Here is a 12,856-nt window from a genome sequence, read left to right as displayed (position 1 = left end):
CACCTCTCCCTATGGATCGAGGCAGGATCACAACAAAATTACATACAACTACTAAATTCCAACCATTAAAATTCTCTTAAAATAACCCTCCTATAAGACAATAATACAATATAATACATTACAATACTGTATCAAAAAAAAGATGCACATTTTCCAAGCTAAACTTGAGTATCAGGGTTTATTTTTACTCTAGTTTTTAGTCCTGGAGCGTGGCTTCATTTAAATTTCCACTAGCTTTGGAGGCACATGTCATATAAATGCTCCACCTTCAAACTTGATGGAAGCTGCTTTATTTCACCCCTTAGTGAACATTTTATGAAGGTTTTTGTGCAAAAATTACATCATCACAAAAAGCTGTGTTTTGTAAGGTGGCACTGAGCATATTTGGTTCAGGGAGGCTGGGAGGGGGGCTGCAGGTGAAAAGAATGGTAACAAAACAGGGTTTGTCTTGGAGAGAAACCAGATAGAGAACAGAAAGGGAAAAGATGACAGAGAAACAGCGTTTGAAGTTGAGAAACATAAGGTGTGGATTTTGAGAGAAAGAAGGCTGGATTTGATGGAGACAGAGTTGTGATTTCAGAGAGTCAGGATAGATAGATAGATAGATAGATAGATAGATAGATAGATAGATAGATAGATAGATAGATAGATAGGAGAAAGAATTGACTGGTTCAGAGGAACATAGAAGAATAGAATATTCAAACATTCATGTATTATCTTTACAGTGTTGCAATAAAGATACACTTAGGCCTCATACAGACAGGTCAAAATAAAGCTGCTTCGGGTCACTTTGGAGGTATGCTGTTTAAATGATGTATGCATCCTAAAAGGCCAGAAGCCGCGCCAAAGCCACGATCCAGTCCTAAGGACTGGAGTGCAGCTTTGGCGCAACTTCCCAACTCTTAGTACGCATACATCATTTAAACAGCATACCTCCAAAGTGACTCAAAGCAGTTTTATTTTGGCCTGTCTGTATGGGGCCTCACTGTTTTTATTTAAAACTGTCTCAAGGACTCAGGGTATGCATTTCAATACGAACCCATCACAGCAACACAGATACAAGTTCAATTTTAATGGGTCATCCTGAGGTCCAAGCACCCAGTCCAGGAAGGGATTAAGGAAGAAACAAGGGCAGGATGGATGGCAGAATTCCAAGGGGACAGCCTAGGAAAAGCAATCTATCACATGTGCAATAAACATTTTTGAACAAAATGCAGTATTTTTGCACAAAATCCAAAAAAACAGGAAAAGGAACTGGTCTTTTCAATCTGTGCAAGCCAAAAAAACTGGTGACTGGTGAAAAGAAAGTGAACCAAAAAATGAAAATATTAATTACATCCCTAATCACAGCAGAAAGATGGGAGCATGGGGTTAAGCTTGGAGAGAAAGCATATAAAATTTTATGTGGTCAAATGTTCTTGAGGAAAATAATGATGATTTCAGACCTGTTTAAAATTATCTTGTGACTGTGGGGGTCTGTGGTATTATGCTTTGATGTGCACAGCATAGTAATGACAAGCAGATTGTCGCCCATGTCCACATTTTGCAAAATTATATATACCATCTTGTCATCTTAATTTGTATGCAAGGTAGTTGGTGGTCCGTGGAGAGAATCTGTTCAAGAACGACTGCTCCCCATTTTACTAGTGTGTTGATGAGATACTTCCAAAGCCTGTAAACATGAAGATTTTGTTGGATCTTCACAGAACAATTTTACAGAAAAATATGCTTGCCTTAGCGAATTTGCCAGTGTATTTTAATGTGTGGCAAACCTTCCAATCTGCCTCTACAAATAGGAAATTATAAGCTATGCTGTTTTCAGTATTATTGAATAAAACAATATCAGAAAGCCAGTGAAATTCAAAGTATTTCTATTGTATGATACAAAAACGATCACTATAGAAAATGCACTGGGGGGGGGGGAGGGGGAGAAAGTTGGTTCATTATTACTGTAACAATTTTGTTCAAATTAACCATAATTATCAAGACTGAGAACAAGACTTGTGCTCAAACGCTCTCTCTTCAGTCTTTCCTTTCATTACTCTCACATGCCCAGTTCCTGGAAAGATATCTTGGCTTCCTAAACCACAATTTCCAGTGAGATCCAAAATATGAAACTGGGTTTATGAGTTGCTCAGTAACTAGAGTAGCACACATACACAATATTTTAACTGCCACTGAATCCTACCTTTTAAAAAAATTATTAGCACAATATAAAAAGTGCTTTTTATTTAGTAATTTAGTAATTAAAAAATAATTTTTAATGGCATTAAAAATACTGTGATCAGATTAATTTTCCATTCCTCATACTTCAGGCTCTGTCTAATGGTGATCACAAGGGAATGTACAAACAGCAAAAAAATATACAGGAGCACTTAAAGCATGGAAGATTATTATAAATCCATATGTTGATTACAGCAGAAGAGCAAAAACTGGGTAGCACCAGATGCTGCCAATCTGGGAGCACCTCCTGATAACTATGTAGAAGATACTAAAGCATAAAGCCATTATAGAGGCATGACTTTGCATTTTGTCATACAGTTATTATATGTTGCTAAATTTTCCAGTTACATGCCAGAAAATACATATAATTTGCTTAAGATGTCCTTATTAAAAAAATACTAGTTTTGTGATCTTATCCACTTCACAATTTTGGCCTAAATCCAACTGTTAGCTGAATCCTACTGTATCAACAGGAACACCTTACCCTTAAGTAAGTTCTATTGATTCCCAACTTCAGCTGGAACCAGCAATCATACTGAAGCCTAAAGCTTCATTCAGCAGGAAAAGGGTTAATAATCTATGAAGTGAGCAAAAATGATTAAAAGAGTGAAAGCAGCAAGGATAAGCTGGTTTTATTATTATTAATTTAATACTTCCATAATCTGCCTGATTTACTGAGGCAAGGCATGACTTAGCATGCTATGATCCAGCCTAATACTTTTTATGAGATCATTCAGCTTGGGGTTTTTGCTGTTATGACAGAACACATCCTAGCCGTACCAAAGAGGCAAAGATGATATTATGGATTTAATTCAATACGTTCATCTAGGAAAGAACAGTCAGAGCATTAAGGACAAAGGAAAAAATTGTCATTGTAAAACTGGCCTAAAAAACCTAGTCTGAAATCATCTACTTCTATATATGTGGGATTTTCCAAATGCAGTATTAAGAGAATTATAAACAAAATGCATTGTATTTCTGATAAATCTGAATAGGTACTGTGACCAAAGGAGATGAAAACATTAGTACTTATATAAGCTACTGTTCTATTGTTGCTGGGATTTTTAAAAAAAACAACACGTTCCATTTGGTCTCATTAAAAGAGGCCTGGGCTTGGTCAAAATTCTGAGGTTTAGATGAAACAAAAGAAAGAAGCATGAGGCTTGCTTCAACTGATCAGAAAGTTAAAAAGGGAAATAAAAGTAATACATGGGAATGGGCTGTAAAACCAGATACAAGTGGAAATGTAAACGGGGAAAGAAAGGACTAATGCTTGTTTTATTCTCACTTGTAAGAATTAAAACTGATGCAGAGAGGCCTTATGGGATGTATCTCTTACTGGGGATACATCTCTTACTGGGGAGAGCATTTGAAGCTATTGTCCTGTTGGCTGGAGAAATAAAGTTGAGGTAGGTGACAGCATGGTGGCCACTGTAAAATAGCCACAGGTGCAGCAATGACTAGCTGGCAGGGGGAAGGGAGAAAGAGTAGGATAAGTGTGGTCCATGTGTGGCATGTGTGGCCTGCTACTCCCCATTTTGTGGCCACTTGAAGCCCCCAACCCATTTTATATGGTGATGGGGGGGAGAACAGCTCTACACCATCAAATGCAGCAGCTCCTCTCACTGGAAACCCCCCCTCCCCATACACATACCCGAAATGCCCCAAAAAATCAGCTGAAAATCAGCCAAAAGTGAAACTGGAGCACCAGGTTAAAAACACCCTCCACCACTTTCCAGTTGACCAGCCCTCCAAGCACCTCAGAAGAAGCAGAGCTGGTTCAGAAAGCCAACTCTGCTTTCAGAAAAGGCTACCCTGTCCATTTCTGAGAGCCTGAACAGACAGGTGAAATAAGCCTGCTTCCGGGCGTCATCGGCACATAGAGTTTTGATGCCACAATCTGCAATGCTGCCTGGAAGCTGGCTTGGAGCTGCCCAGCTGCCCAGACATAGGTGATTTCATGATGCTCCGGCAGCATGGTGTTTGCACGCTGCACACCACCAGAGCATCATGAGGCTGCCATGGGGCCATGGCAGGGCCAGCAAAGCTGGCTTTTCTCTGGACAAAAAGGGAGCAGATCTTATCCATGGACTGGGTCTGTGGCATGTGTTTGCCATGGCCCCAATTCATCTTCGGAAGGGGTAGCTATCTGCTTCCCCCTTGAGTTGTCTGAAGTCCAGCAGGGCATCACTCTCTGATGATGCAGTCAAATTTCTCTGGCTGTTGCTATACACCACTCCTCAAAACATGTTAGACAGTCATAATGGACTGTTACAACAGTGTAAGGCCAGCCTTAGACCACCAGTGGAACAGAACACACTCTATTCATAACAAGGTGACAGCAACAGATCTCCTCTGAACAAATTTTTCCAAATAGGATAGAATTGCTACACGTCAGAGTTAATATGAAAGAATGTAACAACAATGACAAAAATATGGCTTAACAAAAATGCATGCAAGATCTACTTTAGTTTACAAATGGACACAAGAAATAATAGTGCTTTTACACAGAGATACATCAACATGAAATACCTTGTGTTAGCTAGCAAATTAATCACAATTACAAAATGCACCCATTACTAAACAATGGCGGGGTACAGACCGCCGCTTTGCGGCGGTCTGCTGCCGCCGCCAGTAGGTCCGCGGGGGAGCCGGAGCCTTCAGACGGCCCGACTCCCGCGCGGACCGAGAAAAGAAGCTCCAAAATGGAGCTTCTTTTTTCATCGCGTTTGCGACGTAGCGAGGCGCCAGGGGCGCGCTCGCTACGTCAGCAGCGGCGCGACGTGTACGGACGCTAAGCGTCCGATACGCAAAGATGGCGCCGGCCATGTAGAAGGGCCGGCGCCATCTTGTACGGACGGAGTCCGTACTAGGCCATGGGGCGTCTAAAAGAGACGCCCCTTTTTTAAAATGGGACGTCCTCCGGACGTCCCAAATGGCGGTGCAGAAAGCACCAATAATATTTCAACTTACTAATAAATTCTAAACTAACATTGTTCCATAAAATTATTAAAATTCGGGGAAATCTTCAGATATAATGCCATGATCCAACTTTATTAAAATGAAAAATAATTCTAATAGGAAATATCCATTTTTGTTACTGTTGCAAAGCATATTTGTAATTATCTTAGTTGAAGATGTTATAGAGGGCAATAAGAATGTCAGGAATTATTGGGAAACTGATAGAAAATACTATTGCAGATACAGAAAAAGTATTTAAGAAAACAAAATTGGTAAGGGATACTTACATAAATTTCCAGAATTCTAAAACAGATAGAAGAAACAGTTTTCACTACAAAGCAGCCTGACCAACAGCAGGCCAAATCCAGGAGAAAGAAGGGCTAAGCCCAATACCACTCAGATCAGTAGGTCTTAAACTCTACTTGACTCAGAAAGTTAGGCAGAACCTAGAAATAACAAAAAAAAAAAGGAAGTAATATGTAAACTGTATGCTGAGAAACTTTCTTTCACTTGATCTTATAGTACAGACTGCCTTCATCCTGCATATACTTGGACAAAAAAGGGCTAGGTACAAAAATACAAAATTTCAATCATTTCAACTATAACAAAGGACATTACACTTTCTCTAGAACCATAAAAATTAGGCTAAGATCAAAATAGATATTGTTTGGGGGGGATTAAGTGGGGGAGGGGCTGAATTAAAAGTTGGCCACATTCAGAAAGAATGCAGAAAACATGTCCAAGGCAGTGTGTCATGAAAACCAGATACATTTCAAGTCCTTGCCATTCTGTCAACGTTTGAGGGGTAATCCACCAGATGCTGCTACCATGCAAGCCTCATTAAAATTAATAGGATCTGCACAGGAGCAGCACCCAGTGGATTTCTTCCTCTATCTGTTCATTATTGCAATTGCTATGATGCATATCCCTGCTTATAGCGTTCTCAGCCAATTTAGACACTTTAAATAAAATGGACTCTATATGCAATAATCAAATATTCTCAAAATAGGAAAAAGAAAGAACAAAAGCACTGTGACAAAGAAAAAGATAAGAAATAAATAAAATCACATGTAATTAAAAAATTTCATAGCTCTGCTCAGACACCAGTTAAGATATGAGAGGGAGATAAAACCTGAAAACTATTCAATTAGTCCTACGGGGGGATGCATTCTTAGGTTGGACATCCTATTTAAATTTACCATCTTAATATGATATCCAGAAGGATTTAGCAGTTTGACCTATCAGACCTACAAGAGAACAGAAACAACCTGAAGGCTATTTCACATGCACAAATGTCTTCCAAATGATTTTTCCCAGCTACTCCTGGTATTGCATGTGAATTTGTGCTCCGCCACAGATTTATTCCCACTGCCATTCAGTGTTCCTTTCAAGAAAAAAGTAAACCCATAGAGCACCAGTTGAAAAAAATACCATGGGCGCAGGAATGACTAAGAGCAGTGGGACTCATAATTGTGATCCCTGGAACATTGGCAGTCCACAAGCCATCAGCTGCCAGCTCCTCTTAGTGTGGGAACTTTGAGTCAGGGGTGGATGGTTGTGCTGTTACCCAAGAGCAAAGCAGGAGTTACTTTGAATTTTAAAAAGCTGGTCTCAAAACAACCAAGGGGAATGGCTTGTTCTCTTGCCATTAAAGGAAACAATTCTTCTGACAGATGGAGACCTGACACTGTTCCTGTTGATTGCTTCATTTTTGTAATTGGTTTGAATTGTTAAATGTTATTATCTGAATCAGTTTACATAAACTAATGCCTTTTTGTAATTACTAGATGAAGTAATCAATCTTGAGCTAAAGTTCAAGGACTCACCAGTTTTATTCAGCATGGCTTAGTGTTGAACACATTCAGAAAACTAAATTAGTGAGGCATACCTCTAAATAAACACATATAGAGTTGCACTGTTAGTCTTTTACTATTGTTAGCAAAACAAATGTTTTCAGATTTTTTTATGGTTTTCTTCTTTCTATCAACAATGACAGTTTAAAGCCAGGATAACCATCACAAAACTGAGGGGAATGGCACAATTGGTTCCACTAGCCTACTTTCCTTCTAACTTAATTCATGCAATCTATAAAGAATATGTCCAGCAATTTCCATGAAGTTACAGTAAGAAGCAGGGTGCAAAATAAAATCTTGTTTACTTTGGGTATAGCCATTTTCTGCAGTTTACAGCAAGTGAGTTTATCTATTTTCACAGGGCACATGAAAAAAATATATCATAAAGCTAACAGAACTATATATTTAGTTAGCCACACTTGCATTTCATGCTTCTTAAAAAGTATGGTATACTTACTTTGAAAAGACAAAACAACTGCTACTCACCTGCAAAGAGAAAAACAACCTTTAGATATGTGCCATGATATGCCACTTCCCATGGGGAAGAATTCTTCCATGGGGAACATCTTTAGTGAGTGCAATCCAGCACAGCCTTTTCCCAGTGAAATCAATGGGCCTCACATATAATCACTAAAATTTACTTGTCTAACAAAATATAATCTAATAGTGGATTGTGGCTGTATTTATGATCTACACACATCCAGCCATAATCCAGTATCTGGTTATACAGGTCAAGTCTCCCTTATCTGAAATGCTTTGGACTAGATGGGTTTTGGATTTATTTTATTTTATTTTATTTTGCAGTTTGGAGTATTTGCATAATGAAATATCTTGGAGATGGGGATTGAATTTAAACATGAAGTTCATTTATGTTTCATATACACCATATACACATGATAATTTACAGAAGCACTTGGCTTGATTCACCATATCTCTAGATGTCATATATGTTTTGGGGAAAATAGGCTTCGAAATTTTTAAAAATTGTACTCCTTTCTTTAGAACACTGATTGCATTGTGCAGCTGTCCGGATATTGTAGCACTGCAGTTCCTAGTAGCTATAGCAAGAAGAGCTGGTGTTGAGGAATTCTTGGAATTATAGTTCAACAACATCCGTAGGGCTACATTATTCCCATCCAGATTTAGAAAAAAATAAAATAAGAATGTCTCTACAGTCTGCAAACTAAAGCTCTAGGGAAGTCAGCAATTACTGTTTAATGGTGCATGTTTACCTATAGCCATCCTCTAATTAAATGAAACATTTAATTACCACCGGAAGACATTCATTGAGAGAAGAGATGCCATTAGAATTTGAGGCTGACCAACGAGACATGGAGAAATAGATTTGGGTGTCATCAGCGTACTGATAGCACCCAGCACCATAACTCCATATAATCTCACTCAGCGGCTTCATATAGATGTTAAACAACATTGGGGACAAAATAGCTCCCTGGGGGACCCCACAAATAAGAATTTAACCTGCTTGACGTTTGAACTGTGTGTAACTTTATTATGTAGTTGTAACGGTTGCTGGTCAGTTCTGACAATTAAGTCACCAGACTGGACCTATAGTTTCTTAGGGGCTTTCTAAACGGCCTTTTGGGACGTCCTCCGGACGTCCCATTTTAAAAAAAAGGGGCGTCTCTTATAGACGCCCCTGTGCCTATTACGGACTCTGTCCGTACAAGATGGCGCCGGCCTTTCTACATGGCCGGCGCCATCTTTACGCATCGGACGCACAGCGTCCAGACGCGTCGCGCCGCTGCTGACGTAGCGAGCGCGCCCCTGGCGCCTCGCTACGTCGCAAACGCGACGCTGAAAGAAGCTCCATTTTGGAGCTTCTTTTTTCGGTCCGCGCGGGAGTCGGGCCGTTTGAAGGCTCCGGCTCCCCCGCGGACCTTCTGGCGGCGGCGGCAGACTGCCGCAAAGCGGCGGTCTGTACCCCGCCTTAATAAAGTTTTCTAGGTTTTTACTACTGAGCCTGACTTTTTGAAATTTAGTATTCTGCAGGATTTGACAGAGGGCATGGCACTCAAATAGACCCTAAAATGATTTTTTTTTTCAAATTCTAGTGTTGCAGAGAGTGAGGTACTGAAAATCCTCCACATCTAATATTTGCTGTGTGTACATTACCTTACCCTTGCTAACTTTGCTTGCAGTCTTAAGCATGTTTCAATGCCTGAAGTCCCTAAATGCTCATGTAAAGTTTTAAGTTATTGCAATTCAAGAAATTTGGGGACAGCAGAAAAATTCCATTGGTGAGGCACAATTTTCTTTTGAAAGGGGCAATGCCCTTTCCCCTCAACCCCAACCCCAGTAGCTACATCTCTATTTTAATGGCTCCTTGAGCTTCATAATACTGTTTGTTTAGATAATGTCTCCAACAAACTCTGGGGTCTTTCAAGATCACACAGCACTGGAACTACACAGAGGTGGACTCCACTCAACTACTTAGGTGGCTTCTGGAGGCAGCATTTTGTTTGTTTGCTTGCTTGCTTAACTTTTGTCCCACAGTTTAAAAAAATTGCCCCTTCATGATGTTGAGTACCTTGTGTATATCAAGTGGTAAGAATGCTAATAAAATAAATTTCAATTCCAGGATGTAACAGAGCAAAATGTAAGAGAATACAAGAGGGTGTTGAATACTTCTGAAAGGCACTATACCTAAATTAATAGAGTTCCATTAAAGTGTGGCAAGTGGCAAAAAGTTTGTAGACATTACCAACATTTTACCCTTATGGTAAAAGTTGCCAGGAAACAACAAAGCTGCTTCTATTGAGAATGTGTCTGTGTGCAAATTCCTATATAATAAGATATCACTTGCTGAAATTCCCTCTTTCACACTACCATAAAACACCCACTATTACAAGGTCAGAAGTCAGACATCATCTTCTAAAGCAGTGGTTCCCAACCTTTCTAATGCCACGACCCTTTAATACAGTTCCTCATGTTGTGGTGACCCAAACCCATGAAATTATTTTCTTTCCTACTTCATAATAGTAATTAAATAGGTGTTTTCCAATGGTCTTAGGCGACCCCCATGAAAGGGTCATTCAACCCCCAAAGGGGTCCCGACCCACAGGTTGGGAACCACTATTCTAAAGCTTATAAATGGGGGAGGGGGGCTGAGTGACATAAGGGTTATACCAGGCAAAAGGAAGTTCCAGTACATGGGCTTATTCTGGCCCACGGAGTTTCTCCTTCTAGTTCATGAACTCTCTCCTGTCCTTATCTCTGGTTTGCAGATTGGGAAGGCCCTGCATGACCCAAGGATTCTGGATTGCAAACTGGAAAGGCTATGTGTGCCTGAAAGCTACTGCAAGGGTGACAGATGGATAAGACTGCCACCTGGCCATATCAATTTTGATTTGGCTATGATTTGAGCCACATCCACTGGTGGAATATGGTACCCAAAATGCTTCCCAATGTGGAAGAAGATCCCTAGGCTGAAAATCTAATCCCTAGGCTAGATTAAACAATGCTCTCTTCCCATTACTTCTGCCTCCTGAATAATGAGTATGTCTGTCTACATCTATATCTGTTTCTGTCCAGGTCTTTTTAAAAAGTTGCTAATTACACAAATTACATGTAGCTAGCCTTTAAGCAGGATGATGTATACAAACTACTTCTAATTTATCTCAACTATGGAGAGCAGAAGGATGCATAATGAGAAATACCTTTTCCTGTACATTATTTTGCCTGAAATTTTTCACATAAAGCCTTATTTTGCATGTGCTTATTCTCAGAAATCTGAAAATTGGCTGGAGCCTTTCTTATAGACTAGCTGTAGTTGGACTCCATACCTGGGATCATGCTATAACCAGATCACTCCTGACCTTCACAAGACTTTCAACGTGGTTCATACTAACTACATAACAGTCTGAAATGTACAACTGTTGCTGCTAGTGGAAGGAGGAGGCAAAGCTGGAATTGTACCAAACTAGCAAGAGTAATTCCAGGGATGCTCAGCTGGGTGCTGTCTCTTTCCATATAACCATCCTAGATGAAAATGGTCTGTTGTGTGAACAGAAGGCTATGAGTACATAGTTTTTTGTGGTTTTTTCAAGCTATGTGGCCATGTTCTATAAGAGTTTCTTCCTGACGTTTCACCAGCATTTGTGGCTGGCATCTTCAGAGAATGCCAGCCACAGATGCTGGCGAAACGTCAGGAAGAAACTCTTCTAGAACATGTCCACAAAGCCTGAAACCCCTACAAAAGCCAATGAATGCCAGTCATGAAACCCTTCGACTTCTACACACACCAATAGGATTTACATGTTGAATGCAGTAAACTGTAGCCCAGTGCTTCTGAACCTTGGTCATCCAGATGTTGTGAACTTCAGCTTCCAGAATCTGTCAGCAATGGCCATGCTGGCAGTGGCTTCTGGGGCTTGAAGTACAAAACAGCTGGTGGTTCAAAGGGTAAGAATGCCTACTGTAGGACTACCCAGGCATTTGCCAAATCAGATAAAATCAACAAGCAAGGAGCAAGCAGGTTAGCTTCACTCATCTCCATCATTGTTCTTCTTACATGGGGAAACAAGATTCCTGGTCACATGGAGGGGTTCATTGTGCAGAGAATGCTGCCCTCTTCAGCCTGTCACCCACCACATATTTGGGGGGGGGGAGGCAGCAGAGTTAGTTGACTCCACTTCAAATGTTGATTTTAACCCTTTTAGTGGATGCCTGATTTGGCGTCACATTTAGTGCATTAAATATGTACCACTCACCGGTTATATCAAATTATATGAATGGGGATTTGAACAACAAGTCTTTCTTATCCACCTGTAGCTGGATACAATTACATTTCACCACCCACTTCTATTAATTAAAGAACATTTAAATGTTTTCCAATATATAAATATAAATATATTTTTCTGCTTTTGAAATGATACCTTCTATTATATATTCAAAAATACATGGAATATCCAAACCATGGATGACAGAATTTCTATTCCCACGACATCTTCCTTCCATATGAACACAATTTTGAACATACAGAGGATGAACTAGATCTTCACTAGATCACAAACTAGATCAGGCCCAGCATTTTAAAGATGCCTTTGTTTTTTCAAATATTTAAATCACATTACAGAAATCACATAATAAAATATCCACTTTGTATTCATTAACAATTTGCACATTTATATCTAGATAGAATGTATATAAAAATAACCCATGGGCATGCATTCATCAATGTTTACACATATTTTTATTTCATCTCAATCCTACCCTCTCCACTGCTTCATTTCTGAAAACTCCCCAACACACTCAATATTAACTATATAAATAAGGTTGCCTGGAATCAGAGATTCATATAAATGACTTATTGAATTGTAAACACAAAACTGACTGTTGTACAAATCTCTTCACAGACTGAAAGCTTTATCTTATATTAGAATTTTATATTGCTTTTTATCACAAAACTTAAAATAATCTCATTTATGATGAGACAGAAAAGGTGGAAAATGAACTACACATTTGACAGTGGTAGTTCTGCATTCATTTTGAAAAATGAAAGATAGAGATCCTCTTCTTTTTATACTGTAGTTAAATTCTAATGAATTTATGTAAACAAAAAAAAACCAAAAAACAAATACAAAACTGGATAGATGATTATTACCTGTGTAAGATGATAATGTTTATGAGTGCAAACTCTTTTTTTTATCACACAAAGACAGCTTGGAGACTTCCTATATACTAAAATGTTTTTATCTAAGATGGAACATGCATGTTTTGATAGATGGATGGATGGCTGGATGGATGGATAGATAGATAGATAGATAGATAGATAGATAGATAGATAGATAGATAGATAG

The 12,856-nt window shown here is 39.3% G+C and overlaps 1 protein-coding gene across 5 annotated transcripts in view; it reads right to left on the bottom strand.

Annotated features, from left to right (window-relative positions):
• The window catches only part of SMYD3 (SET and MYND domain containing 3), a 550,856-nt gene that overhangs the window by 262,146 nt on the left and 275,854 nt on the right, over positions 1-12,856 (bottom strand). The window contains exon 1 of one of the 5 annotated variants that reach the window (XM_042445888.1): positions 5,472-5,599. The exons of the other annotated variants lie outside the window; for them this stretch is intronic. The gene's annotated coding sequence lies outside the window, so the exon portion shown is untranslated. Of the gene's footprint in view, positions 1-5,471; positions 5,600-12,856 lie in introns of those variants that run through there. 5 annotated transcript variants of the gene reach the window in all.

Source organism: Sceloporus undulatus, chromosome 1 (assembly GCF_019175285.1).
Source record: "Sceloporus undulatus isolate JIND9_A2432 ecotype Alabama chromosome 1, SceUnd_v1.1, whole genome shotgun sequence".
Taxonomy (NCBI): Eukaryota; Metazoa; Chordata; class Lepidosauria; order Squamata; family Phrynosomatidae; genus Sceloporus; species Sceloporus undulatus.
This window is presented reverse-complemented; position numbering and strand designations above follow the sequence as displayed.